This window comes from Phyllostomus hastatus, unplaced genomic scaffold, assembly GCF_019186645.2.
Source record: "Phyllostomus hastatus isolate PE091 unplaced genomic scaffold, TTU_PhHast_1.1 phas_scaffold_21, whole genome shotgun sequence".
NCBI lineage: Eukaryota > Metazoa > Chordata > Mammalia > Chiroptera > Phyllostomidae > Phyllostomus > Phyllostomus hastatus.
The window spans coordinates 19,618,072-19,643,977 of NW_025334017.1; the positions used below are offsets into that span (position 1 = coordinate 19,618,072).

The window sequence follows — 25,906 nt, forward strand, 5'->3', positions numbered from 1 at the left end:
CTGAGGCTAGACCTGCTGGAACAACCCGCTGCCCCGAAGCAGTAAGGGCCCGCGGGGGTCCGAGGGCGACGCGCGAGTCCCGTTGGCCTCCTTTGTAAAGAAGCAAGGCCACGGGGATCAGGACCCAGGGCGACACTCAGTTGTCTAGTAGGACTCAGAACCCAAAAGGTGAGGAGCTGTGGGGTGGGCCTGTGGCCCTAAGATTCCCCGAGTCCCAGTGAGTGGCACCCGCCCCTTCCCCCTCCTGGGCAGTGTAGGAGGTGGCGCACCGGTCCCTCCCATCTTCGCCCGCCCGCCCAGCTCCGCCCGTTGACCCGGGTCCCGCCTTCCCGCTTCGGGGCAGGGGGCAGGGCCGAGGACACAGGCTGCGCGAAGGGCCGTGACCTGAACCCTGGCCTTTGTGCCTGTCCTCGGGCACCGCTGCTGTCCCCTCTGCAGCCGCCCAAGAGGCCGGACCAGGTGCGTTCGCCGCCGTGCCCGTGGGCGGCTGGGCCATGGCCCCGGCTCCTCCCGGGGGCGGGCTGAGGCCGGAGGCGGCCTCGGGGATGGGCTTTCTAAGTCGCTCGTTTTGGGGAGCGACTGATGGACAGGGCTGGGAGGCCACTGGGAGACTGGGGCCTGCGGCTTCTGTGACAAGGGACGCACCGGGCCCACAACTGGGAAGCCTCCCAGGGTTGGGATGGAGCAGGAGGCTGCCCAGCCGCCCCGAGTGGGCCTGGACTGTGCCTCCCCTGCGCCGCCTCTCTGTCCCCTCCTCTCCGGGCCCAGTCCCACGCCCCCAAGGAACTTCCCTCTTTCCCCGGTCTGGAACAAACTCCTAGCCCCCCAGCCTCCAGGGTGCTTTATCTGGCCCCCTTTGAGGTTCTTTCCCCTTGCACTTTCACTTTTGGTGCCGTCCAGGCTCCACTCTAAGTTCGCTCACTTGTCAGTCCTCAGTAGGACTCAATGCGTAATTGAAGGAGTGAGGACCAAAAGGTAGAACGGTGAAGTGAGGAATGAGTCAGTGAATGAGTGAGAACACCTGAACCAGAGCTGAATGGAGGAATGCCTGAACGGATACAGATACATTTCAAGTGGAGGCAGTGGACACAGGCTTACAACTCATCTTCTGCTAGTTTTCCAAAAAGTTGTCCATGTTGTACTTTTAATGGAGTCATTCTGTTGTGCAAGCTACTTAAAAGGAATTGTAGTCTATGCTGTTTAAAAAAAAATAATCACAGAAGCACCCCCTCATTTACATTTAGGTGGATTTTTGTATAGGTGTTCCTGAAAACAAAATATGCCTAGGCTTTTTCTTGCTTGTGTTTTGTTTCTGCTTTGGAATTCTGGAGAGTCATTGTCACCATATTATTTATCATATTTCAGAAAGATAAACGTGAATCAAAAGGTAGAACCACGTGACCCTGCTCTTAGTAACTTGTTTGTAAAACCAGACATTTCTCTTGAATGAGGATTATGAAGAGTCCTGTTTCCCTGAGACAGGCACTGGCTACCTTGTGGGTGACTGAAGGAGGCTGACTCTAGTACAGAGAGGAGGAGAGACACATTTATCTGTGTGTAGATACTCTGGAAGTTACATAGGCTGAGACTGTTCTAATTCGGTTGGTCACTGCATCAGTTCTAGGTTTCCAGACCCAGTTCTGGAAAAGCTGGATGACTTTGGACTTGTCACTTGATCTCTTCAGCTCTTAATTTCTTAATCTCCAAGATGTGGGAGGTTGTGGGTCCCCTTCCAGAGTTAGACTTCTAGGACACAGGTAGCAAACACAAGGCCCGCGGGCCACATCCGGCCTCCATCTTGTTTTATCCAGCTCGGCACCTTGTTTCTACCCGGCAGCAGCGCCAAAGCTCTCGCTTCACTGTTAAGGAGCAGTTACATTTATACAGTCCTAAAATTACATTCAGCCCTTTGAAGGCAACCATGAGGCTGATGTGGTCCCTGGTGAAAATGAGTTTGACACCCCTGTTCTAGGACTCTCTCTATTTTCAGGGTTAAAAGGTGAAACTGCAGGTGATTTAATGGAGTTCTATTTACCTCAGCTGCTCTGCTTGGGAGTTCTGCACAATCATAGCCCTCCTTTCTTCTCTGCACCTTGCAGCCTCTCCTCTTCCTCTCCATATGTACTACAAAAGGACCTGGAGCTCACTAGACTCTGGGCTGGTGGAGAGAAAGAAGGGCAGGGTTTTTTATTCTGCATTGCCACAGGCTGCCTGTCCTGGGTCTAACTTGTTTTCCATGCAGCCCCGACTGACAATGCCATATATTTCCATTATATCCAGGGAATTGAAACACTATTAATTTGCATGCACTTGAGGTTAGTTATCATATATCACAACATTGTGGAGCTGGAAGGACCTTAGAGATTTTTTAAAAGCACTTATGGCATTTCACATACCTATTAAAATATATTTTTGCATGCTACATTTAACAAAAACAATGACCCAAACAGGTTAAGTTGAATAAAATAATGTTACCTACTTCAGTTACTTCAAGTCAGTTGGGCAATGTGGAGCCAAACATGGTGCTTGGTGTAAAAACCCAACTTTCTCAGACTTTTTTCCCAAGGAGCCAATTATGGGATCATATGTTGTTCATCCATGGAATGTAACAAAGTTAGTATTTACAGGGCACTGCCTGCCTGCTAAGCATTGGTATATTTATTTATTTATTTTTACTTATATTGCCCCATGTAATTCTTAGTATAAGCCCAAGAGTTAAGTACTATTGTAATCCCTATTTAACCTTCCTAACTAGAAATGGCACTTGAAAAATGTGAAAGTCAGGTACTCAAAACACAGGCAGATGGAGGCAGGTTCTCTTCCCCAAAGACAGACAATTCCAGGATACTCTCTGGGGCATTGTGGGTAAGTGAATTTAGGATGGGAGCCTAGGGGTGGAATAATTCAGTTTGAATTACAAAGAATTGGTCTTTATATCATTTTGAAAATTATTGAATTCTGTTGGGGCTTGCGTACACTCAGATACTTTGACCTAGATGCTGCAGGTGCATCCTAAGTTTAAACACATTCAGATTGACCAATTTAAGTAGTAGAAAATGGGTGACATGGAGAGCTATCTTTAATGAGTGGCACTTAAGGGCTGTGAGCTATGAGTACTGAGTAATGTTGTTTCTTGGGCTAGCTTGGTGTCCTTGGTAAGGCACTGCCTCCCAACCTGTTTCTTAATGTTAAATATTTGAATTTATTCTGAAAGTATTGTAAAATTATCATATATTAAATAGAATACAATAAAGTTATGTAATATACAATGAACACTATGCTGTACTTCCTGATGATGCCAAAAATGTATCTTCCTGTGTCTGCACATGCCTATGTCCCCTCACGTACCAACCTCTTTCTTTATAAGACCACAGCTCCTAATGCAGGCAAGGTGCAATGCCTGCATCCCTGTAATCTGGGGACTCGAGTGCAAGATGAGTTTCTGGGACCTTCATAATTAACTGACGAGAGCAAAAGAGGGGCTCATAAAATAAGGGGGAAATTGTTTTGTTTCTTCTTTGTCAGTCACATTTAGCCTCATGGAAAGCAGAGACCAACTGTGGCCACCTGAAAAACTGAGAGCTGATGCCAGTTTGATTTAGCTCAGGAGGCTGAAATTTTGTGCCCCGAAGGCCGGTGTGATGGAATAGACCTTCTCATTGCTCACAATATTATGGGGGAAGAACATTAAAGCCATGATTTTTATTGTTTTCCCTGGAGCCAGAACTTTAAAATGTACTTTATTCTCCCCCTACCCTTCCTAAACCACTTAGCTTTTAAAAATAAACAACCCGTTCATGTGTTTGATATAGCCAGGTTATTAGTCCTTTCTCTTTATTCCCGAGCCCTGCTTTTTTCATGCAGTAAAGAAGCTGGACTGATGTGCTTCTAGATCTCTGGAATTTCTCTTCAGTTATTTTATTCAGCACATATTATTTACAGTAACCATTTTTTGAGGGTGTACTCTGTGTCCAATAAAATGAATGAGATACTGAGTTTATGTAGGAAAGGAAAGTGACCTGTCCAAAAATAATGATACTGTGGGTGCCGTGAAGTAATTGCCACTCACTCTCCCAGGAAAGAGATATGGGGAGAGCTGAGGAAGACTTCACAGAGTGGGTGAATTTAGAACTGGCATTTGAACCTAAAAACCAAGGAAAGGGAGAAGGGTGCTCCAAGCCAGGAGAACTACCTGGGCAAGGACAGGGGGTGAGTAAGACCATGGCACTCCAGAAAGGGATGGTTTCCGTAAAGAGGCCTTATGAGGTTGGGGCCAGAGAATGAAGGTCCTTGAATGCTATGCTGCTTGGATTTTATGACAGCCTACATCATCTTATGTTTTTACAAGTGTCTTTAAGCTGAATTTTTAAGCAGACGATGCTATGTGGATTTTCTTTAGAAAATAGCTTCATGAGTAATGTTTCAGAGGAACTGATGAGGGAAAAGCCAAGAGGCCAGAAGAAAATGAGAATATTCTTGCTATAGTCCAGATGAACTAGGATGAGGGTGTAAACTAAGGCAGGTTTGAGAAATATTCAGAAAGTAGAGAAGATAGCATTTAATAACTAGGACATGGGAAAGAAGGTTGAAAATAATTCTGAGATTTTGGAATTGCTTGACTAGGTGAACAGAGATACCACTAATGAGAATAATAGAAATAAGACGAGGAGGAGATTTTGAGAGAAAGACCATGAGTAACTGTGGAACATTCAGGAGAGACCCCCAGGATACAGCCTTGACTATAGCTCTACTATGACATCATACAATTGAGACCTGTCAGAGGTTATGACAAGTCCTCAGTCCAAATGGGCAAATCATCTCCCCAAATCACTTAAAAAGAAGGAAAATAAAACCACACTAGACTTGACTAATGACCATTACACCATATTTAAGGCAAGTTTATTAGAACTCTAATTGCTATTCAAGTTCCATGATGGAGAAAAGGGGACAGGTAAACAGTGAGGGGTTATTATAAGCCAGCAAGATAAACCAAAATAGAGCAACACAGAGGGGAGTGGTTGAAAGGAACACAGAAGAACAAATGGCAGGAGTGTAGCAGAGAGGATGGATGAGGAAGGACAAAGGTATAGGCACTTGAGCTGGCTCTTCCAAATAACTATACTTCTTTACAGGAAGGATATCACAAACTTCAGTTTCTCATTTTATTCAACATGTCAGGGGAGGACATATGGGAGACTGGTCAGGGGTACTGGGCAGACAGTTTGATGTTATTTTGCAGAGAAAGTGTTGGGAGACTTTGAACTAAGGGAAGAATAACAAAAGAAGAGTAAGATACAGCGAAAAGGACAGGATTGGGAGGAATTTTCAGAACACTTAACAGACTCTATGACAGATAGCTACTAACAAAGGCAGTAGGCTGAAGCAGTGCTCTCTTGGTGCTGTGACATTACACTTGCTTAGAAAAAAGAATTTATTAGCTTAGCACCTTGTACTTAAAAATGTTTTTAAAATTTGATTGTTACATGAACCTTCAGAAGCAGGTGCATCCAGGTGCTGTTATTATTCTTTTATAAACTACAAATCTGGGTGTTTAGGAGGCTGAGTTTGCATCAGATCTGATGTCTAGAAAGACTTTCAATCCACTGTTTTATTCATTGTATCAGAGCCTCACGTTGCCTTGGAACCTTGGCCTTTTACAATGTGTGCCTTCCATCCCCCACCATGTCACATTGTGTAAAAGTAAAGGGGATGATATCTGAAGGCCAACAAAGCCAAGATCTGCGAGGACAGAGGAGTGATGGAAGGGGTTCTTGGCACCAACTCTGATATAAACAGTTGAGCTGGCCATGAAGACCTGTGCATGTAGAATATCTGTGGAAGTCAATGACACTTTCAATGTAATAGAAGTCTACAATCTAAAACAGTCTTATGAGTAAATCTCTGAGGCAAATATGCCCTCTATAAAGTGAACTTAATCACTCCTTAGTATACTGTCTGGATAAATTCAGATTTTAGAATAAAAGATACATTTGCAGTAAGCTGCATCTACATTGATTATGTGGTATGTGAAGACGTTTCTGACTAGAGCATCAGATGTGGAGATGGGGATTGGAGCTGGGTCCCCTGATTATCAGAAACCATTTACAGCTTATTGAACATAATGATTTGCAGTTAAATTCATCTAGCTACCTTAAATGTTTATGGGGCACCTATAAGTAGGACGCTGAGTAGGACAAAGCTCAGCAGGGAAATGGAGAGACAAACCCAGCACTTGGACTGCCCCTGGTCTGAGGAGGGGACCCGGACCCATGCAGATAGTACTGAATGTAAACTCACCAACACAGCGGGGCAGCGTAGGGAGACCAGAAAGTCTTATAGGCCTTGAGTTCCACATTATTATTAACATGAAACCAAGTATAGGCTGTGGCTGGGTGTCTCAGTTGGATAGAGCATCGTGCCCATGTGCACAGGTTGTGGGTTTGATCTCCGGTCAGGGCACGTATAAGAAGCATCCAATGAGTGTATAAATAAGTGGAACAACAACAAAAAAAATCAATGTTTCTGTCCGTCTGTCTCTCTCTCTTCCTTCCTTTCTCTAAAATCAATTTTTAAAAATGAGACCAAGTATAATTCAAAGCAAAAAGTATTAAATTAGATCCAGAATTATTTTGTGTTGATAAAAGATAAAATCTCTGAGGAAGACAGGATAGTTGTGACTTTTTATGGACCAAATATTGAAAAATACTTATCCTCAAAATATAAAAAGGAAATGGTTACAAGTGAGAAAAATGACCCAAACAATTTATAGGAGACCTTAAGAAACATTGTTTATGTGACAAATCAAGCAGACAAAAGCCAAATGGTTATATACAAAAGGTAAATGGTAGGATTTGAATAATGTAACTAATGAGGTTGAAGAATATAATTTATAAGGGTGAACAGGGATATAGAAAGTTTCAAAATATATATTTAATATTATTTAAATATAATTATTATATGGATATATAATAATTATATATGTTTATAATATATAAACATATGTTATATATGTTTATATGTAAGTTATATATGTTTATAATATATATGTATGTATATCTATCTATCTATATAATCTCTTAATTGTGGAAAATTTATTTCTCCCGTGAAACATTTATGGAAGATGGTAAAAAAAAAGCCAAATGAAGATGTAAGTGAATTCCAGAGTCCTCCTGGTCCTGTGCCTCGGTCCTCTGGTTTAGCTCACTTTGGAGATGATGAAAAGAAAACATCCTCTCTTTTTCTTGATGTTGTTGGACTGTTCATATAATTCATCTTCCACCTTTGTATATGTGCTCTTTTTGTGCCCGGAATCATTTTGACATTTTTTTTTACAATCATCAAAATACATGAATCCGTGACTCATCTGAAGATGCACTTGTTACACTCAGTTGTGTTCTCAGTCAGTAATGCTGTATGTGTTCTACTGCAAAATGTGCTATCTGAAACACCTGGCTGTACTTTTGTAGGCTTTTCTTCGCATTAGCTTCCCTGAACTATAGCTTAAAGGAAACCAGCAGCCCTAGGAATGACTGAGTAGAGATGAACGGAGGATCGCGAATACCCACTGAAGTCTTCAAGCAGAGAGCAAATCGTGGAATTCAGCACTGTGCTGACTCCATTTCCCAACCCACTCAGGTCAAATGTTTCTGGAGTTTACCACTTAAACTAATGATGTGCTAGCACCCTATATGCTCCATAGTTTAATGATTAAGAACATGGGCTTTAAAGTGGGTTTCAATCTGAGTGCCGGCAACACCCATGTGACCTTGGACCAACTACATATCCTTTCTATGCCTCCGTTTGGTTATCTGTACTGTGAGGATAATTATACCTGGCTGTGGTAGGCAGAAGAGTGCCCATACCCTAATCCCCAGAACCTGTGAATATGATAGGTTATGTGGCAAAGGAGAATCAAGGTTATAGATGGAATTGAGTTTGCTAATTATTTGATCTTAAAGTCGGGAGATTACCCTGGGTTACCTGAGTGGACCCAGTTGACCGTGGAAGAGGGACGCAGGGAGAAGTCAGAGTGCTAGGGAGATGTGAGTAGGGAAGGATGGTGGGAGAGCTGCAGCATGGCCAGCTCTGAAGATGGAGGAAAGAGGCCATGGGACAAGGAGTGTGAGTGACCACCAGATGCTGGAGAAGGCAAAAATCCTCCCCTTAGGGCCTCCAGAAAGGAATACGGCCCTGCCAACACTTTAATTTATCTGTTGAGTCCAGTGTTGGACTTCTGACCTGCAGAACTGTAAGAGAATAAATTTGTGTCGTTTAAGGCACCATGTTTGTGGTAATTTATTACAGCAGTGATAGAAAGCAAATGCATTGCCCTCTAGGTTTGTTGATAGGGTTAAGAAATGTAGACATGTAGGACAGTCCTGCCACCTGGCCAGTGCTCTGTCAATAGTAACCACCATCATTCACTGGTACTTGAGTTTCTCTCCTATCTTTGCTCCTTTGTCATAGTTGTGTTGTGATTGCACCAGATTGTGCCCTCCCCACAAGAATGGGGCACTAGGAGTTTCTCCCTGTCATGAGAGTCCATAATCATTCCACAACAATTTGTAAAACTGCTGCTTGACTACTGGCTTATGGCTCCAAAGGGCTCTGCACAAGGGTGACCTGTGCTGTGACTCCCTGGGTTTACCTGTCTTTCTAGATTTGAGGGTGGGGGTTTGCTTGGTGCCCTCCATTCTCTGCTGGGTGCAAGGAACATTGTGCATTTTCAGGTTGTTCCGTTATTTTGTTGCTGTAAGGACAGGAGCGATGACTTCCAAGCTCTTTGCATGTTTGGGCTGAAGTCAGAAGTGAGGGGAATGCTGTCATTACCCTGTGGCTGTTAGGAGCTCTGTATCTCTACACTTCTTTCTGATTTCTCTCCTCTGGTTTTCAATTCATCAATTCCATTCCCAAATGTGCTCCTTCTGTGTTTTCTATTTTGGTTAATGATACTCAATCCATGAGAGAGGAGGTAATGTGAGGTGTCTGAAATACGTGGTTTAAAACAGGCTCAAAATCTGGGAGGTTATCTTTAATTCTCCCCCTTTCCTCCTCCTCCAAAATTAATAAGTAGCCAAATGCTGTAGTTTCTATCTGTGATAGCTCCTGAATGTTTTTGTTCCCTCCTCATCTTTTCTATGATTGCTCTCGTCTTACCCCTTATTATCTCTTGCCTTGGCTAGGCAGAATCTTTTAAACCACTTCACCCTCCACACCGCCTCATGAGTTGGATCATAGGCTGGCTCCTATTTCTTCCCTTCTCAAAAGGCCTATGTCTTGAGAACTTGTCTGTGGAATAAGGGCTAACCTCCTAATACAGCACTTAAGGTTCTGAAAGATCTGGCATTAAGACAGAATTCTAGCTGAATTTCTAGTACATTTGCTTCCTGCGTTTGTTTGCTAGTGCTGCCATAACAAAATACCACTGGGTGGCTTAAACAGCAGAAAGTTATTTTCCCACAATTCTGGAGGCTGGGAATCTAAGATCAAGGTGTCAGCAGGCTTCTGTTCTTGGCTTTCAGATGGCCCTCTTCTCGTTGTTTCCTTACCCGTTCCTCTCTTCATGCACATCTCTGATGTCTGTGTGTCCAAATTTCCTCTTCTCATAAAGACCCCCATCAGTTGTATTAGGGCCCATCCTAATGCCCTCATTTTAACTTAATCATCTCCTTAAAGGCCCTGTCTTTGTATGTAGTCACATTCCAAGGTACTGGAGGTTAGGACTTCTACAACTGAATTTTTGGTGTGTAGGACACAATTCAGCCTATGACACTGACTGTGTTCCCCTATGCATTCTGTATGTGTGTATGACATCACATCGTGAGTGCACATCATGACCCGTGAAGTCTTAAAAATACTGATTCTCGGGTCCTGCCGAGCTCTCTAGCTTCTGAATTGCTAGGGCTGAAATGGGACTGGGGATACATGTACTGCATGTATGTGTTTAAATTTCTCTTGAGTGCTTTGTAATCCTCCAGCTTCCCCAGATTTTTTACCATTTTTGGGAAACATATTATAAAGGTTCACACCTTAGCTCATGGTTGTTCTTTAACTAGAAATACCTTTCCCATGATACAACTCTGAGAATTCATATATCCTGCAAGGCTGAGCTGAAATACCATCTCCTCTGTTATTTCTTCCTGTTCTCTCCTGTGATAATCCACATTTTATCATCATTTTATTGTAAATACATGACAACTTATTTCCTTCTGTTTTGTATGACAGTAATTTGCCTTTCTCTTTTACTAGCTTCATGGAGCAAAGGATGACATATTCTTTATTTCTGTACACGAGCATATCTGGAACAGTTGCAGTTGCTCTGAGCTTAGTAGGTAATCAATCAGTGTTTGTAGTATAAATAAATGAATGAACTCCTTAATAAATGCTAGTCATTTTCTTATGATTTTTTGCACAGTGGAACCCACTGGACAAAAATAGCTTATCAAATATAAAATGAGTGGCAGCACTTTTATTCTTATATTAAATATCTATAACATAATGCATAAACAATGTCTTTAATGTGTATTTCCAACTTAGCACTTGAAACATTTAAAAATTCCACTTGAAGATGGTATTGATAAGAACAAGAGGATGCAATGAAGGCATCATACCAATTTCTGATAATGGCATTTTTTGTGTGTGTTGCATTTTTCAAAGCCCAGTATAGCTTAAATCTTAAAGGTGAATGGATTTCCCATTTTTGGTATATCCTTGTTTAACCTCCCAATCCAAGTGCTTCTTTATGGCTGGTATGTCTATTAGCTGAGTTAGTAGGCCATATTTTTCTGGTCAATGAATAACAGAAACAATCCTTAAAATAATTACATCAACTAAGACCCCATTTCTGGTCAGGGATCTAGAGTGTGGCATTTCTTTTTTTGTGAGTTTCCCAAAAGCTACTAACACTTCAACTCTACACTTTGCAGAGCTGGAATAATTTCCTCTCTAGTCATTTCTCCAAAGCCTTTTCTAAGCCAGGGCAGGCAGTAACGGAGATTGGCAGGGGAAGGACTGTGACTACTCACGGGGGAAGAAGGAATCAGCTTTGAAAACACAGATGAGCTTTTGGATGTGGAAATTTACAAGGCTCAGAGAGCCCTGAAGCATCTCTGGAAGCTGAGCCCAGCAGAATAATGGGAGGCTGTGCGCTGGCTTGGCATTGGAGTCTGTCTGGCACGGAGGACACTGTAAACAACCTTCCAAGCATTTGCATCTGCATACATGACATTCGATTCTCAAACCGTCCAATTAAACACTTGTCAATGGAAGGAATGTTTGCTTCCTCAGCTGACGTGGTGTCAGCCTGGCCTTTCTGAAGGAGAAGCAGTTTCAGCTGATACTGTCGTCTGCTTTCCTTTTGTGGACCTGAGCTTGTCCTCCTTGTTCAGAGAAAAATTCTTCTTGAAAGCCACGGAGACTGTGCCAAGCTGTGGACCATGGGATTAGGTTAGATAACTAAAGAAAAATGTCCACGCTGTGAGCACTTTTCAAACCCAAGAAAACGTTCCTCAGGGCTGTAGTTTCTTTTGTACAGTTCTAAACGCACAGTGCTTAAAAATTATAAAAGTGATAGAAGCTGAGAAAAAGAGAAAAAGGCTATGCTGATACATTTTAAAAATACAATTCTTGTGAGGACTGAGTTTATTTTTTACAACATTTCAACAAATGCACATCGAACCAATGTTAATACTGGGGGAGGGTGCATGTGCAGGATGTGTGTGTGCCCCTGTCCTTGTCCACAGACACAGACATGCTCTGTCGTCGTAAGTCACAGTGACTGGTTTTGGACACATGATGTAGGGACAGGAAGGAAATAAGGCAGAAGAATTTGATTTAAACTGTTCTTTAGAAAAATTCAAGTGTATGAGGAAGTGGGAAGTGTGGTAACTTGGGAGTAAATTTCGAGATTCTGCTACCATGAGTTCTCTAGTTCACAAAGTAGGAAATGCAATAACAGGAACATCAGAGGTTGTTGTCAGGATTAAATAAACTGATCCAGGTAAACTGGGTACAGTAGCACTTTCCACTTTGTAAATGCTCAAAAAATCTTAGTAGGAGGTTGAAGCATTCCTCTGTGGAGAAGGGAAGGAGACAAGGAGAGGGAGAAACATTGGGGAGTTGTCACACTATGGATAGAGAACTCAGCTTTGGAAAAGAGGGCGGGCAATTCTTTCACTGGGACAGGAGCTGAGGACTGAGTTTTGAGGTGAGGCTGAAGAAAGCCAAGGCCCCTCATGGTCACAATATCGTCTCCTCACTTGTGTAGCCAAGGAGAGCTTTTGTTGAGCATGAGGGGAGTAGGGATGGAATCTGGGGCTTAAGGAGAATGGAAAAACTTTGTAGCAGCTGTTCTGGGGGATTTGATAGGGTTCAGCTGAAGATAAATATAAGGGTTGCCAAGCAATACAGAGGACCCAGTTGAGATCAGACAGCCTGTCTATAGTGGAGACATTTGACACAATTATGTAAATTTTGATGGTGGTATCATGTATCCTGGAACAAGGACACAGAAAATTCAAAAGGCCCTGAACTACGATTAATCTGAAGTGGTGAGTTGGGTGGATAGAAGTACAGACAGACTGGAGGGGAGGAGGCATCTTAGTCATTCCGGGCTGCTATGACCAAGGACCACAGGCTGGGTGGCTTGTAGACAACAGAAGTTTATTTCTCACAGTTCTGAAGGCTAGAAGCCAGAAATCATGGTGCCAGCATGGTCAGGTTCTTGTGAGGATCCTCTTCTGGGTTTGCACGCTGCCATCTTCTTGTATATCCACATGGCAGAAAAAGAGGGTGCAGGAGCTCTCTGGCGTCCCTTTCATTAGGGCACTAATGCCATTCATCCAGGCTCTACCCTCATGGCCTCATTACCTCCCAAGGACCCACCTCCTAATACCATCACATGAAGGTTGGGATTTCAACACATGAACTGGCATGAGGGGGAGCACACTTGGTTCATTGCAGGAGTCACTTCGCCCAGATAGCCAGCATCAGTTTGGCTGCTACTCCAGGCCACACGTGTGCTGAGTGATGGGGATAGGAGGATGCAGAGACACACGTCACTTCAAAAGCTCAAAAGCATTTCTTGAGCTTCTATATACCGGGCAGATCATTCCCATGACACCAATCTTTTCTTTGAAAAGCTTTAAGCCTACTGACACAACCTGGATAATTTTGATTCAGATTGTGGTAAACTTTGAAAGGAGGTAAGCAGAAGGTGCAAAGAAATGAAAGTGGACATTCAACACTACCTGGGAGAAGAGGAGCCAGGTCTGGAAAAGTATGCTGGAGGAGATTGTGCCTGAGCTTGACTCAAGATGCTTGTAGGAGAGTGGGGGTAGTGAATGGCAGAGAGGGAGAGGAAAAAGCAGAGCAAGGTGCTTGATTTGCTCAGGGCAGGTAAGAAAAGGTTGCAGAGACAAGGTTGTCAGATTCTGATGACCAGTTCCAGTCTATGCGGGTTTCCCTCACCCCGCCCCCACATCCAAGCAATTCTCAGACAGCAGCTAGGTTTCTTACAAGTCAACTCAATGCTGACACTACTGTTAAAAAAAATAAAATACAACCAAATAAATTTAAAGATAAAATTGGATTTACTCAGTCTTTCATGGATTGGGCAGCATCCTCTCTAGCAAATAGAGAGGAGCCCTGAAGAGCTTTAGAAAAAGAAAGGCTTTCAAAGGCAGAAGAGGGGGTAGGACAAGGAAATATTTATTGAAGAGTGGATTGTTTCAGGCAGGACCACTGCGGGGTAGGCCGTGGGGGCCTATGAGGAGGCAGGTGTCCTCACCAATGCTGACCAGGAAATGCCTGACTGCTTAAGATTACATTCCTGGGAAGAAAGGTTGACACTGAAGTTAGATTACCTATTAAGTCTCAGTTTGGTGATGAGGGCTTAGCACAAGTGACTCTATTTTGGGCTTCAGTTTCCATGGTTGAGGGTTTCACACATGGCCCTTCCACTCAGATGTCAACCACCAGTCCGTGGTGTTACCTGTGCTTCTGACCAACTGGCTGTAGATCAGAGGTTCACACAACCCTTTCCTTGGATTTGATTAACTTGCTAGAGCTGCTCCCAAAATTTAGAGAAACATTTTGTTTACTAGATTACCAGCTTATTAGACAAGAATATAACCTAGGAACAGCCAGCTGGAGGAGATGCACGGAGTGAGGCACGGGAAGAGGGACTGGGTCTTCCAGGACTTCTCAGAGCATGCGTCTCTGCGTGTTCACCAACCTGGGAGCTCTCTGAATCCTGTCCTTCTGGGGTTTGTGTGGGCTTCATAACATAGGCATGGCTGATTAAATCAATGACCATTGTGACTGAACTCAATCTCCAGCCCCAACTCCCCTCCCTGGATGTTGTGGGGGGCAGTGGGACTGATAGTTCCAATCCTCTAATCACATGGTTGATCCCCCTGACAGCCAGGCCCCATCTTAGGCATGGTGCAAAAACCACCTCATTAACTGAGGGAATTTCAAGGGTTTTAGGAGCTCTGTGCCAAAAGTGGGGACAAAAACCAAATGTATATTTCATATGGCAAATCACAATATGATGACATTATACTACTTTAGCTAAGTGAGAAAAATAAAGAAGATCTGAATTAAAGTGATAAAAATTTTACTGGTAGGAGGAGGAGAAAAAAATGTAGGTGTATAGAATGATGAGACTTAGTGACTGAGTGATTGAATATATGGAAGAGAATAGATTATTTTGTGCTTTTAAGACTGAATGATAACAAGTTATTTTATTAACAAAAAGAGGGAATTCCTCTTTTTGAATTAGAGAAGAAGCCTTGGGGGGAAGGGATAAATTTGGCGATGTTGAATCAGAATATTTGGCAGTAAGTGAAAGCAATCCAACTAAAATGACAGTAAACTAAAAGAGGTAATAAGTAACTCTCATAACTGGAAAGTTTAGAGATACAGCTGACTTTCGGCAAGACCAGATCCAGGGCTCATGTGATGTAATACGAGCCTGTCTCTGTCCTTCTCATCTCTAATTCTTGATCCTGCAGGCAGGCTCCCAGCACTGGGCAGGCAAAATGGGTGCCTGAAGCTCCAGGTTCTCATCCTAGAAATCTCAGTGGGAGAACTTTCATATACAACATGCATATGTTTTAAAATAACTTTCGTTACTCTTCAGGTGTGTTGAGGCCAACAGATCGGGAGATGACAGCCATTGAAAAGATAGTTTTTTATTCAGTTCTGAAGGTGGGGTGCTAAGCCATGCAGGGGATCACCAGGGTCAGTTAGGAGGCTGAAGGAGTGAATATAGACATAAGAATCCTTAATAAAATATTAACAAATAGAATTCAGCAGTATAGAAAAAGAGCTATATACTCTGTATAGAAAAGGACACATGATTCAGAAGGTTTTATTTCAGGCATTCAAGGCTGGTTCAACATTTGGCAGCCTATCAGTGTAATCCACTGTATTAACTATTTAAAGAAGAGAAATCACATGACCATATCAGTTGATGTGGTCAAAGCATTTGAGAAAATTTAACGTCCTTTCATGATTAAAACTCTCAGAAAGATAGAAATAGAGAAGGGCTTTCTCAGTGTGATAAAGAGCATCTATTAGAATACACAGCTAACATTTCACTTGATGGTGAAAAACGATGCTTTCTGCCTAAAATCAGGATAAAAGGGGAATAATCAGTTTACTTGGTTTTGAGCCTTATTACAGAGGTACAGTAATTGGTGGAGAGACAGACACACAGATCAGCAGAGAAGAACAGAGAACAAAGAAATAGGCCCAGGTAGGCATGTCAGCTGATTTTCCACAGGGGTGCCGAAGCAGTGCAATGAAGGTGGTAGCCTTTTCTACAAATAGTGCTCGAGCATTTGGACACCACCACCGATATATGAACATTGACCTAAATCAGTTACCCCAGAATGGGTCATGGACATGAATGTAAAATGTCAAACTATACAACTTTTAGAAAATAATAGGAGAAAATCTTCAGAGTCTAGGACTAGGAGCTCTAAGATTGACACAGTGATTATGATCCTTAAAAAGAGAAATGTGATACATTGGTCTAACTGAAAATGAAAAACTTTTTCTCTGTGGAAGACCTTGTTAAGAGAATGAAAAGACATGATACAGATTGAGAGAAAATACTTGCAAATACATATCTGACAAGTGACTGTGTCTACAATATATAAACTTTCAAAACAACGGTTAGCAAACAATCCAGTTAGAACTTGGACAAAAGATAAGAAGAAACATTTTACTAAATTAGACATGCAGGCAAAGAAGCACCTGGAAAGATGAGCATTATTTTCCACTAAGGGAATGCAAATTAAATTGACAAGATATCACTCTATACTTATCACAGTGGCTAACATTTTTAAAAACTGACAAAGTGCAAATATGTGGCAAATATGTAGAGAAACTAGATCACTCACACATCATTGATGAGAAAGTAAAATGTCACAGTCACTTTAAGAGTCAATTTCTTAAAAAATTAAATATGCAACTACTGTGAAATCAGCAATTGTATTCCTGAGAATTTGTTGCGCGTGGGTCACCGGCCAGCAGTGACCACGGAATGCTGTGGATGGCTCGACGATAAACACGCAAGAAAAAACAACACATGCACAGAGACAAACTAGTTTCTGTGGGGAAGTAGGGACAGAATGGCCACCCCCCCTAGTGGGGAGTGCGCTGATTTACCGTCCATACCTGCTTTTATTGGGCTCATTTTGCATAATAATTCAGGTAAAGTACAGTACTCATTAGGGGGGAAGTAAGGAACTATAGAAAACAAAGAACTCTGCTGGTCTATTGAGTTGGGGTCAAAGAGCTGTAAGACTGAGGAACAAACTAACTTCCTCCTAAGACCCTTCTCATTCAACTGAGAGCATTCTAAACAAAGGAGGTTTCACAGTAATTTACATATTCTTTCTTAGGCCTGATCACCCTGGGGAATCCGCACTTCTCAGTACCGAGCTGCACCACCCTGTCATTGTTTCAGGCTTAGGTGGAGCAAGGGAACTAGGTAACCAAGAGATAAGGAGATTTTCTCGCAGATGCTGAGAACTCAGGCTATGTCAAAGCCGAAGAGCGAGGGTCCATCACCCCCTTTTGCTGCAGCCCCCCAAGTCCTTCTTTTGGGGGGCCTCCCAAAGTGATCGTGCCTGGCTTAGGTTGTTCCCCCCGTGGGGAATCTTACCCGTCTTTGGCTAACCGACCAAGCTTTTTGGGGGTTCAGTCATGAATAAAGCAGCAGAAGCAGCATTCCTGCCAAGAAGATAAGCTTTTGTCTCCTTGCTGGCTCACGGTTCCAAGGGCGTTCCCTTAGCTTTAGCTAGGCGGGGGTTTCAGCCTCTGATACCAGTCAGGGCGGTTCCCAACAAGAATTTCTCCCAGAGAGATGAAGGCATATATGTTCATATAGAACCCTGTACAGCTTTATTTGTAACAGACAAAACCTGGATACAATGTAGATGCCCTTTAATGAGTGAATGGTTAAACAAATTGTGGTATATCCATACTACAGAATACTGCTGAGCAATACAAAGGAACAGACTATTGATATAGGAAATGACTTGGATGAGAAGAAGACAATTCTTAATGTTATATGCTGTATGACTTCATTTACATAACATTTGTAAAATGACAAAATTATAGAAATGGGATGAGATTAATGGTTGCTAGGACTTGAGGGGCTGGGGGTGTCAGTACAGGGAGGAAGGAGGAGTGGGTATGGCTGTAAAAGAGCACCATGAGGGACGTTAGTGTTGATGGGAATGTTCTGTACCTTAATTGTGTCATGCAGTTTCCTGGTTCTGATATTGTACCATAGTTTTGTAAGATGTTACATGGGGGAAAACTAGGTAAAGGGTGCATGAGAATCTCTATTCTTTCTTGTAACTACATGTGAATATACAATTATCTTAAAATAAAAAGTGTAATTAAAATAATCTTATGCTCTAGTGTAGCTTCCTTCACTGTGGTTGACAATCTAGAATATTTTGTTAACTAGTGACATGCTAATCTACAAATATTTACTCTGAACTTCTGCATTGTACTCACCATTATGGACATACTGAGACATACTTGCCCATGCTTTTCACACATACACACATACTTTGGTTTGCATGTACTCTAAATTTTACAATTCTAGAAGCATAAGATTTCGAGTACATGCAAAGTAGAGTGTGTGTGTGTGTGTGAAAGGCATGGACAAGCATGCCTGAGGGAGTGGGCATAACTCTCTGCATAGTTTTAATGTTTCATTGTGGATTATAGGAGCTGTGGTGTAAAGGGGTACTTGTAATCCTATTCAGATCTTAACTTGCCGAGAAGAATATCCTCTCTCAGGATACGTAGCTTTACTAACCATTGTATTGTCAAATCCATGTGAATTATACACAATAAAAGAGAAATAAACAGCCCAGCTAAGGTTTGGCAATTGCAACAAGGAACCTACCAATTTGAGGTTTGTGTTAATGGAGTACATTTAGAAGAATATTCTCCCAAGTAATTCTAGTGCTTGGAATGAATCGAGAATCATATGAAGAATCTGTAATTTATTTCCAAAACTTGGGAAAAAATAAAATTCTTACCAACTTTTCTTGGTTTGTATTTATGGAATACATGGAATTTTAGCATTTTAGATCTTCCCTAATTATCAGTTAATTTGTAGAATATTGCTGAAGAAGTAGTTTCACAACCAAGTTACGACTAGAGTGATATAGTTCACTAATACGATATTTAGGGATCTGGCAGAAAGATAGATTCTGTCAGACCTCATGGTTCAGAAGAATTCTTAAAAATGTAGGTGAAATAGATAAAGTTTTTTTTATAGAATGAGATCATTGTTTTCTATACAGCATCTAATACCAGCTTACTATGTAATGAAGCCATAAAAGCAAAATGAAGTCATAAAACAGAGGAGGCAAAAAGCTTCGAGGACACCACAGACCGTTTCTGAGCTCGGCTGTGCTACAGACCACAGAGCAGATAGTTAACAACCACCATGGAGGGCCTGGGCCGGGCTGCTCCGGTGTAGCGCCACTGCAAGGCCGTCTGGATGGCGACCTCGGGGCTCAAGTGTTATGGTCAGATCAGCTCTCCGAGCAGCTCTGGCCCCAGTCATGCGCCTGACACTGTTCTTGGTGTCGGGTGCAGTAGTGAACAAAACAGGTGAAAATCCTTGCTCTCATGGAGTTTCCATTCTAGGGTGGAAATATGGACAAGCTAAATGGGTAAGTTAATTTTGTAGGCTGTTTGCGAGGATGGTTCTATGCAGAAAAGATAAAGCAAGGGAGAAGGTGAAGGACTGCTAGAGTGGGAGGAGTTGTTGAAACTCTGACTATGGCAGTCAAAGGAAGATTGACTGAGAAGTGAAATTTGAGCAAAGCCTTGAAGACACTATGTCCCCTTTGGTCATAACCGTCCTAAACAGAGCGAACAGTTGGTACAGAGGTTCAGAGGTGGGAAAACCACACTTTAGCAAGGAGGCCGGAGAGACTAGAGCAGAGGGGCAGAGGAATAGAGATGAGGCCTGAATGTAGCAGGGGCCTGTGGCCCCTCCTAGGGCCCTCAGTTCTTAACTGTGAGAGAAGGTGGTGAGCAGCCTGAGGGCTGGGAGCAGGAGGGCACACGGTGTGGTCAGAGAGCTTTGGGAGGATATGAGTATTGTGTTGCCTTGCTAAGTTAGAAGAGGCTCAAATGCCATATTGAAGGAATCCCAATAAAATGCTAACTGAGGAATAGGGAGGTTAGAATGAAGAAGAAAACAGAACACCTTGACTAGGCTTTTCTATTATTTTTAAGAAAGTGAAGGTAGAAGAATGATATAGTCTTGTAATTAAAAGTCTTATTTCTAAAATAATTATTGGACTAGCAACAATGAAACTGATCACAGGAGATCTGTTTTAGTAGGCAATGCAATGTATTAGCCATTATTATGGTGTCTTAAAATTTTGAACATCGCAAAAACCCAAAGCTGGCATTTCAACTGGGATTCCTCCCACTGGAAAAGCCTGTTGGAAACAGAAAAGGTATCAAAGAGAAAGGGAGTCTGAGAAGTAGAAAGGAAAGATATGTATGTATTATCCGATGTTTTTGTCCTTCCCTTAATGATGTGCTTTAAACACTTTTATGGGTTTATTGAGACTAATAGATAATACTCATTTACATTTCATTCAAGTCAGGTCTATATGGCTGAATAGTATAGTTTTGTTGTCTCAAATGTATCAAACTTCATGACCCAAGTAAATTTTTATATTACCCTGAATTAGTATTACTAAGGGTATACATTTCCTTAAGAAATGCTTGTGGAGACCTTAAAATAATGAAAAAATATCAAAGACACCTGGCTAAGATTGCATTAGAGTCACATTTCTCTAAATAAAGGTCATCCATTACAGGCACATATATTCAGGTTGAAACTTGATATAGCAGTTCTAAAGAAGAAAGATTCAAACAGAATGTGAACAAAATCTTTTTGCTTGTTTGTTTGAAGTAAACCTTCTCATCCTATCCTTATACAGCTGCATCCCACAAAACTTTGGAAATCTTCATTTGTGTTTTGTCTTCAGTAAAATAAGAAGTGCCTTTGAAAAACCGTTTATCTTTGCATGTAAAGGCAGAAGAAAACTTTTGATGTTTGGCAACAGATTTGCTTAAGAGCATAAATGAGGTAGTGCTATCTTTATTCTTTTTTCCTTCTGGAGATGATAATCAGACTGAGTATCGAAACACTGATACCCGTTAAAGAAGACTATTTATCTTGCCTGTCCCTAGAATAAGACAAGAATACCCACACAAGTGTCATCCTCTTTGGAAGAATAAAAGCTAAGTATATAATTTTTTTTGAGAATTTGTGAAGATACGAGTCAGATCAGAGAAAATGTATAAAACAGGATTTAAAATCTCTACAGCACTTGAGGTCATACATGCAAGTGGACACAGCACTCCTTGCCCTAAGCCACTGGGTTACTCACCATGGGAGGCGCCCCCTGTTATTGGTGGCCGCGTACCGTTGGAGAGAGTTGATTCCTTTTTTCTTTACAATGGAATGGAGGCTTACTGTACATTTTGTTCTCACCTTGTTTTGTTCTCCTGGCATTTCCCCTGCAATGTTGTTCAATATTTGTTCATAGAGAGCACTTTATTCTTTTTCATAGTTTCACGTTCTACCTTATAGAAGTACCATAGATTACTTAGTCTGCTATATATGGACAGTTATGCTTTTCCCAAACTTTTGCTATTACAAATATGTAACAGTGAATATCCCTGAACATAGATCATTTTGTCCATCTGTGAGGAAATTTCTAGGAGAAGAATTTTTGTGTTAAACGTGCATGCTTATGTGTAGGCTGATCGCCACAGAAATTGTATGCTCCTAGCAACAAAATGGAAGTCTACCTATTTCCCCATTCCCTCGTCACCATAGTAGGTACCAGACCTACTTTAGCAATCCAATGGAAAGGAATGGCATTCGTTTTCAGTTCTCGTTTCTCTCAGGGATGATCTTGAGCATCTTTTCCTGTGTTTTAAGGGCCATTTGTATTTTCTGACCTGTCTGTTCATATGTTTTTAAAAGCATTATTGATCTTTTCTTATTAGTTCTTCCATATTGTTTTTTAACCCATTAATTTTAATTTTTATTGATTTCTTATTTCTTTCTTCCCTTTTATTTTATGCTTCAGTTGAGTGCTTAAATCTTTTTCATTCTTCCTTGTTGCTTAACACTTTAACTGTATCTCTTAGCTAATAGTTATCTTGTTTTTCTATATAATTTTTTAAAAATTATATGTTGTTTTTCTTCATTAATTTAGACATCCTGCATTTTTAACTTTTGATTTTATCCTCAATGTAAAAGTTAATGGAAGTTTAAAATATCCTGATGGTAGAGTTTTTTGTTTTCTAGTTTTAGCATTTTTAGGTTTGACTGCATTATGATTACAGATGGTCCATACTGCTTCTCCTTTTTTAGAAGTTGTTGAAGTTTTTTTTTTTGCCTGTTTGTTTCCAAATAGCCAGTTTTGTGAATTTACCCGGGAAGGGTGGTGCATTCTCAATTTTCAGAGTATATCATTTAGGGATACCTTATTTTGTTTACATTTTCTAGATTCTGAGATATATTTTGTCTGCCTGTTTAGGTGTGTATGGAAAGAAAAAAACCAAAGTTTCCTGTTACTGAGATTTTATTTTCTACTTTAACACTGTATTTTCTGTAGGTTTTTCTTTGTGGATGGTGATACTATATTATTGGATACTAAGATATTCATAACAATTTTCATTTTGGCTCATACCCTTTATGTTATAAACTGTCTTCATTTAATGTATTTTATTCTGCATTCAAACTCTTGGTATCAATATCATGAACCTTGTTTTTCTTTATTGTTTGCTATTGCCTCTTATAGCATTTGCCCTTCCTTTTATTTTCAGCCTTCCCGAGTTACCTACTGAATTTAATGTGTTTTTTTATTTGTTTGTTTGTTTGCAGTTGGATTTTGTTTTGAGATTCTGTCTAAAAGCCTTTTTCTTTCTTTCAATAGGTATGTTTAGGTCATGTGTATTTGTAGAACTAAATGGTTTAGTTCTATCATATTTTTGTTGTTAATGAACAATATTAACTATATTTCTGCTTTGTTGTTTGTGTTTGTCTTCTCTTAATTTGAAAGATTTGTATTTTTCTATGAGTTATCTTTATAGCTTGACACAGTTCTCTTTACTCCTTACTATGAGCACTGATGAACTTGGCAATTTCCACTTCTTTCGATCTCTAGTATACAAGAATATTTTAGGGATGAGTAACTGAAAACCCCTCTAATGGTTGCTTAATCAATACAGACATTTGTTATCGCAATAATAAGTTTAGAAGTAGGTCAGTTCTAGAGTCTCTACCACATTGTGAGGATTCAGGTATTTCTACCCTACTATTTGCCGCCCTTCAGCATGGAGGCTTGTATCTTCATGGTTGTCTCTCCCTGGCTGCGTTCACAGGCATGAGCTTCTTACATAGCTGCGGCAAGAGACAGAAGAAAGTGCTGTTTCATCTTCTGATATTTCTTCATAAGAGCAAAGATACAAGTCTTCCCTCATGTCTCACTGGCCAAAGTTGAATGAATTGTTTGTGCTAAAACCAGTCATTAAAAAAATAGGGTTGTCAAGACTGGCTTAGAATAATCACCAGTTATTAAAAAAAATAGATTTGTCAAGACTGGCTTAGAATAATCAATGATCATTCCCTGGAGCTGGGGAGAGCCCCTCCTCACTCTACCAATAGCGAAGCAGGGAAGGACAAATTTGCATAGGTCCCCACTGCTATTTGCTACCTCTGCCTGTATAAGGTGAGAAAATCAGCAGAAGTGTATTACCACCCACCTTCTTGTCCCCCGCTGTCTCAACTTTTGTTAACTACCATATTTTCGAACCATAAGATGCACCTAGGTTTTAGAGGAGGAAAATAGGGAAAAATTTTTGAAGGAAAAAATGTGGTAAAATATTTAATAACATAAATAACATAATATTTCACCAAGGTAAATGTAAAGCTACATCTGGACTATAAGAGGTACCCCCTTTTCCTCCCAAATTTGGGGAGAAAGGTGTGTCTTATAGTCTGAAAAATACGGTATATATTGCTACGTGTTAGGGCTTACACCATTCATTTTATCCTGTAACTATTGTCTTTATATTTGTTTTGGTCTTAGCATAGTGAGTTCAGTACTACTGTCAGTTATTTTGTCAGTCTTCCATTCATATCTCGATTGGCTCAAGTTAATGCGTACTAGCGGTTTCTTCCAGGAATGGTGAAGTAGAGAGAGGGAATCAAAATCTTTGGTTTCATGCATGCTGAAAAAATGTCAGCTGTCAATATACTCCAGAAGTTTTATTGGATATAAAAATTATTGGATATAAAATACTTAGTCTTAATGTATTTCCCTGAGGATATTTCTTTAGTCAGGGCAAAAATGTGCAGTCTGTTGATTTGGATTCCAGACAGGTTCCATTGCTTTGATTATGCTGTTGAGGCCACTCATTCTGCATATGTTTGATTTCCATTTTCTAGCTTTCATATTATCATTTTTGCTCGAATCATTTAAAAATTTTTTTTTTGCTGTAGCCATTTAATTTTTTAACTTGGTCATTTATATTACATTCTGTCACTTTTCTCATTTGGGTCCTTCATAATCCTTACTTTGTTTTCAGCAATTTTTAGTCTTTTTTGATTTTCTCTAATATGTCTTTAATTTCTCCTATGCTGTGAAGCCTGCTAATAGGTAAGTCATCACTTTCTGCTGCCTCACTGTATTTTATCTGAGCTGTTGTATGTTTATACTGAATTTTTGTTTTGTAGAGGCATTGCTTATTTTTGGTTTATGGTATCATATTTGGCCACAATATCATCTGTTCTGTGGCAATATTATTTATATTACACTTTTTCTCCTGTTCCTTATGTTTTAGTTTTGTAGCTTGGATGTAGTTTCCCCCCTCTCTTTTTGATAGTCACCTGAAATGAAGCATGCTATTTCTGGGTCAGCTGTTTGCACAAGGGAGAGGGGTCAACGCTAAGTTCCAGACTAAGAGCAAGTGGCCTTATAACATGGGGTTTCATGAGTGAGGATGATTTTTTAGCTTTTACTTTCCTCCCCACTCCTTTGCCTTCAGCTTTTTGAAACTATGACATGCGCGTGTCATTTGTTACTCATTTCCAGCTACCTGCTTTGCGTGTGTGCACAGTTTGGTCCTCGAAGTCTCCTGCTGCCAACTACGTACCTGCTGTTTTTATTCCAAACAAGGGGTGGTTAGCTTTTCCTCTCAGGGTGGGACACTGGAGATCTGTCCTCTGCTGGGTTTGTCTCAGATCTGTGTAGCCAGGTGTGCCCTCTTGGGATGTCTTCCTGCAACCCCATTTGAGCTGTGACATGGGGTTTACGTGTCTAATGCAGGGGGGTGATGTGAACGCTGCTCTATTGGATGCTGTAGTTGTTGATTTGTTCAGACTCTGCGGTCTCTCCTGTTGATGGCAGGAATTGGGGAAGGCTGGCTTAGAATCCTCTCCCCACCTACATCTGTGGAGCCACCTCGTGATTTCCTTCCCTCATGATATAAAGATATGACTACATCTGTGGCTTTTTATGAAACACAAAATAAAATGTCTTGCTAGCAACTGATACCCCAAGTCTAGGAGGTTCTGTGAATGAGAATTCTAGAGAACGGGAGAGCAGAGCCTTGGCCCCTGAACACCAGCCAAGTGTGGAATCAGGGTCTTCGGGGCTCTGATGTACAGAGAGAGGTTTAGCCTTTCAGGAGATATGAATTCTGGCAGAGAACAGAGACCAAAGAACATATTAAAGAAAATATGGTTTGAATTTATTTGATTGCTAAAGTTTCGATGCAAGAGCCTTGGAGGTAAGGAAATAAGCGCTTGCAGAAGGGGCAGGCCGGGAAGAAGTGCCCTGACAGGGATAACAAGCTGCCCCTGTGGGGCCCAGTGCGCACAGATGGTGGAGAGGACCGGTGGTGAACCCCTGAGATTGTGTCCAGGCTAACGGGGCAAGTCAATCCTGACGGATTGGTATTACTTCAGATTTTTAAAAATGCCATGCGGCTCAAACAGAAATGCTCGTTGTAAATCTTTGGTCCCTGAGCCACTGGTTTGCCACTTCTGTTAAATTAGGGCCGAGGAAGCCTTTTGTGTGGCCACTTTGGCTTTTGGATGTCTGGCTTTTACTGGGGATCGCCACCTATGATGAGCAGCGGGGACATTTCTCTTCATCAGTTTCACTTTGAGTGATATTCTTCTGACTGCACCGACAAGTCGACAACATTAAAATACAGTTTTAAGGAGGTACTAGACTTTTAACATCTTTTGAAATAATCTGCAACCACAGCTTCATGTTTATATTCCACTAAGTTCAACTAAATTGGACAAAATTTATGT

General features: G+C 41.2%; 1 protein-coding gene across 2 annotated transcripts in view; it reads left to right on the forward strand.

The window, feature by feature from the left end:
- The first annotated feature begins 328 nt into the window (after positions 1-328).
- The window catches only part of CPQ (carboxypeptidase Q), a 409,571-nt gene continuing 383,993 nt past the window's right edge, over positions 329-25,906 (forward strand). For both annotated transcript variants that reach the window (XM_045861077.1, XM_045861078.1), the window contains exon 1: positions 329-459. The gene's annotated coding sequence lies outside the window, so the exon portion shown is untranslated. The remainder of the gene's footprint in view (positions 460-25,906) is intronic.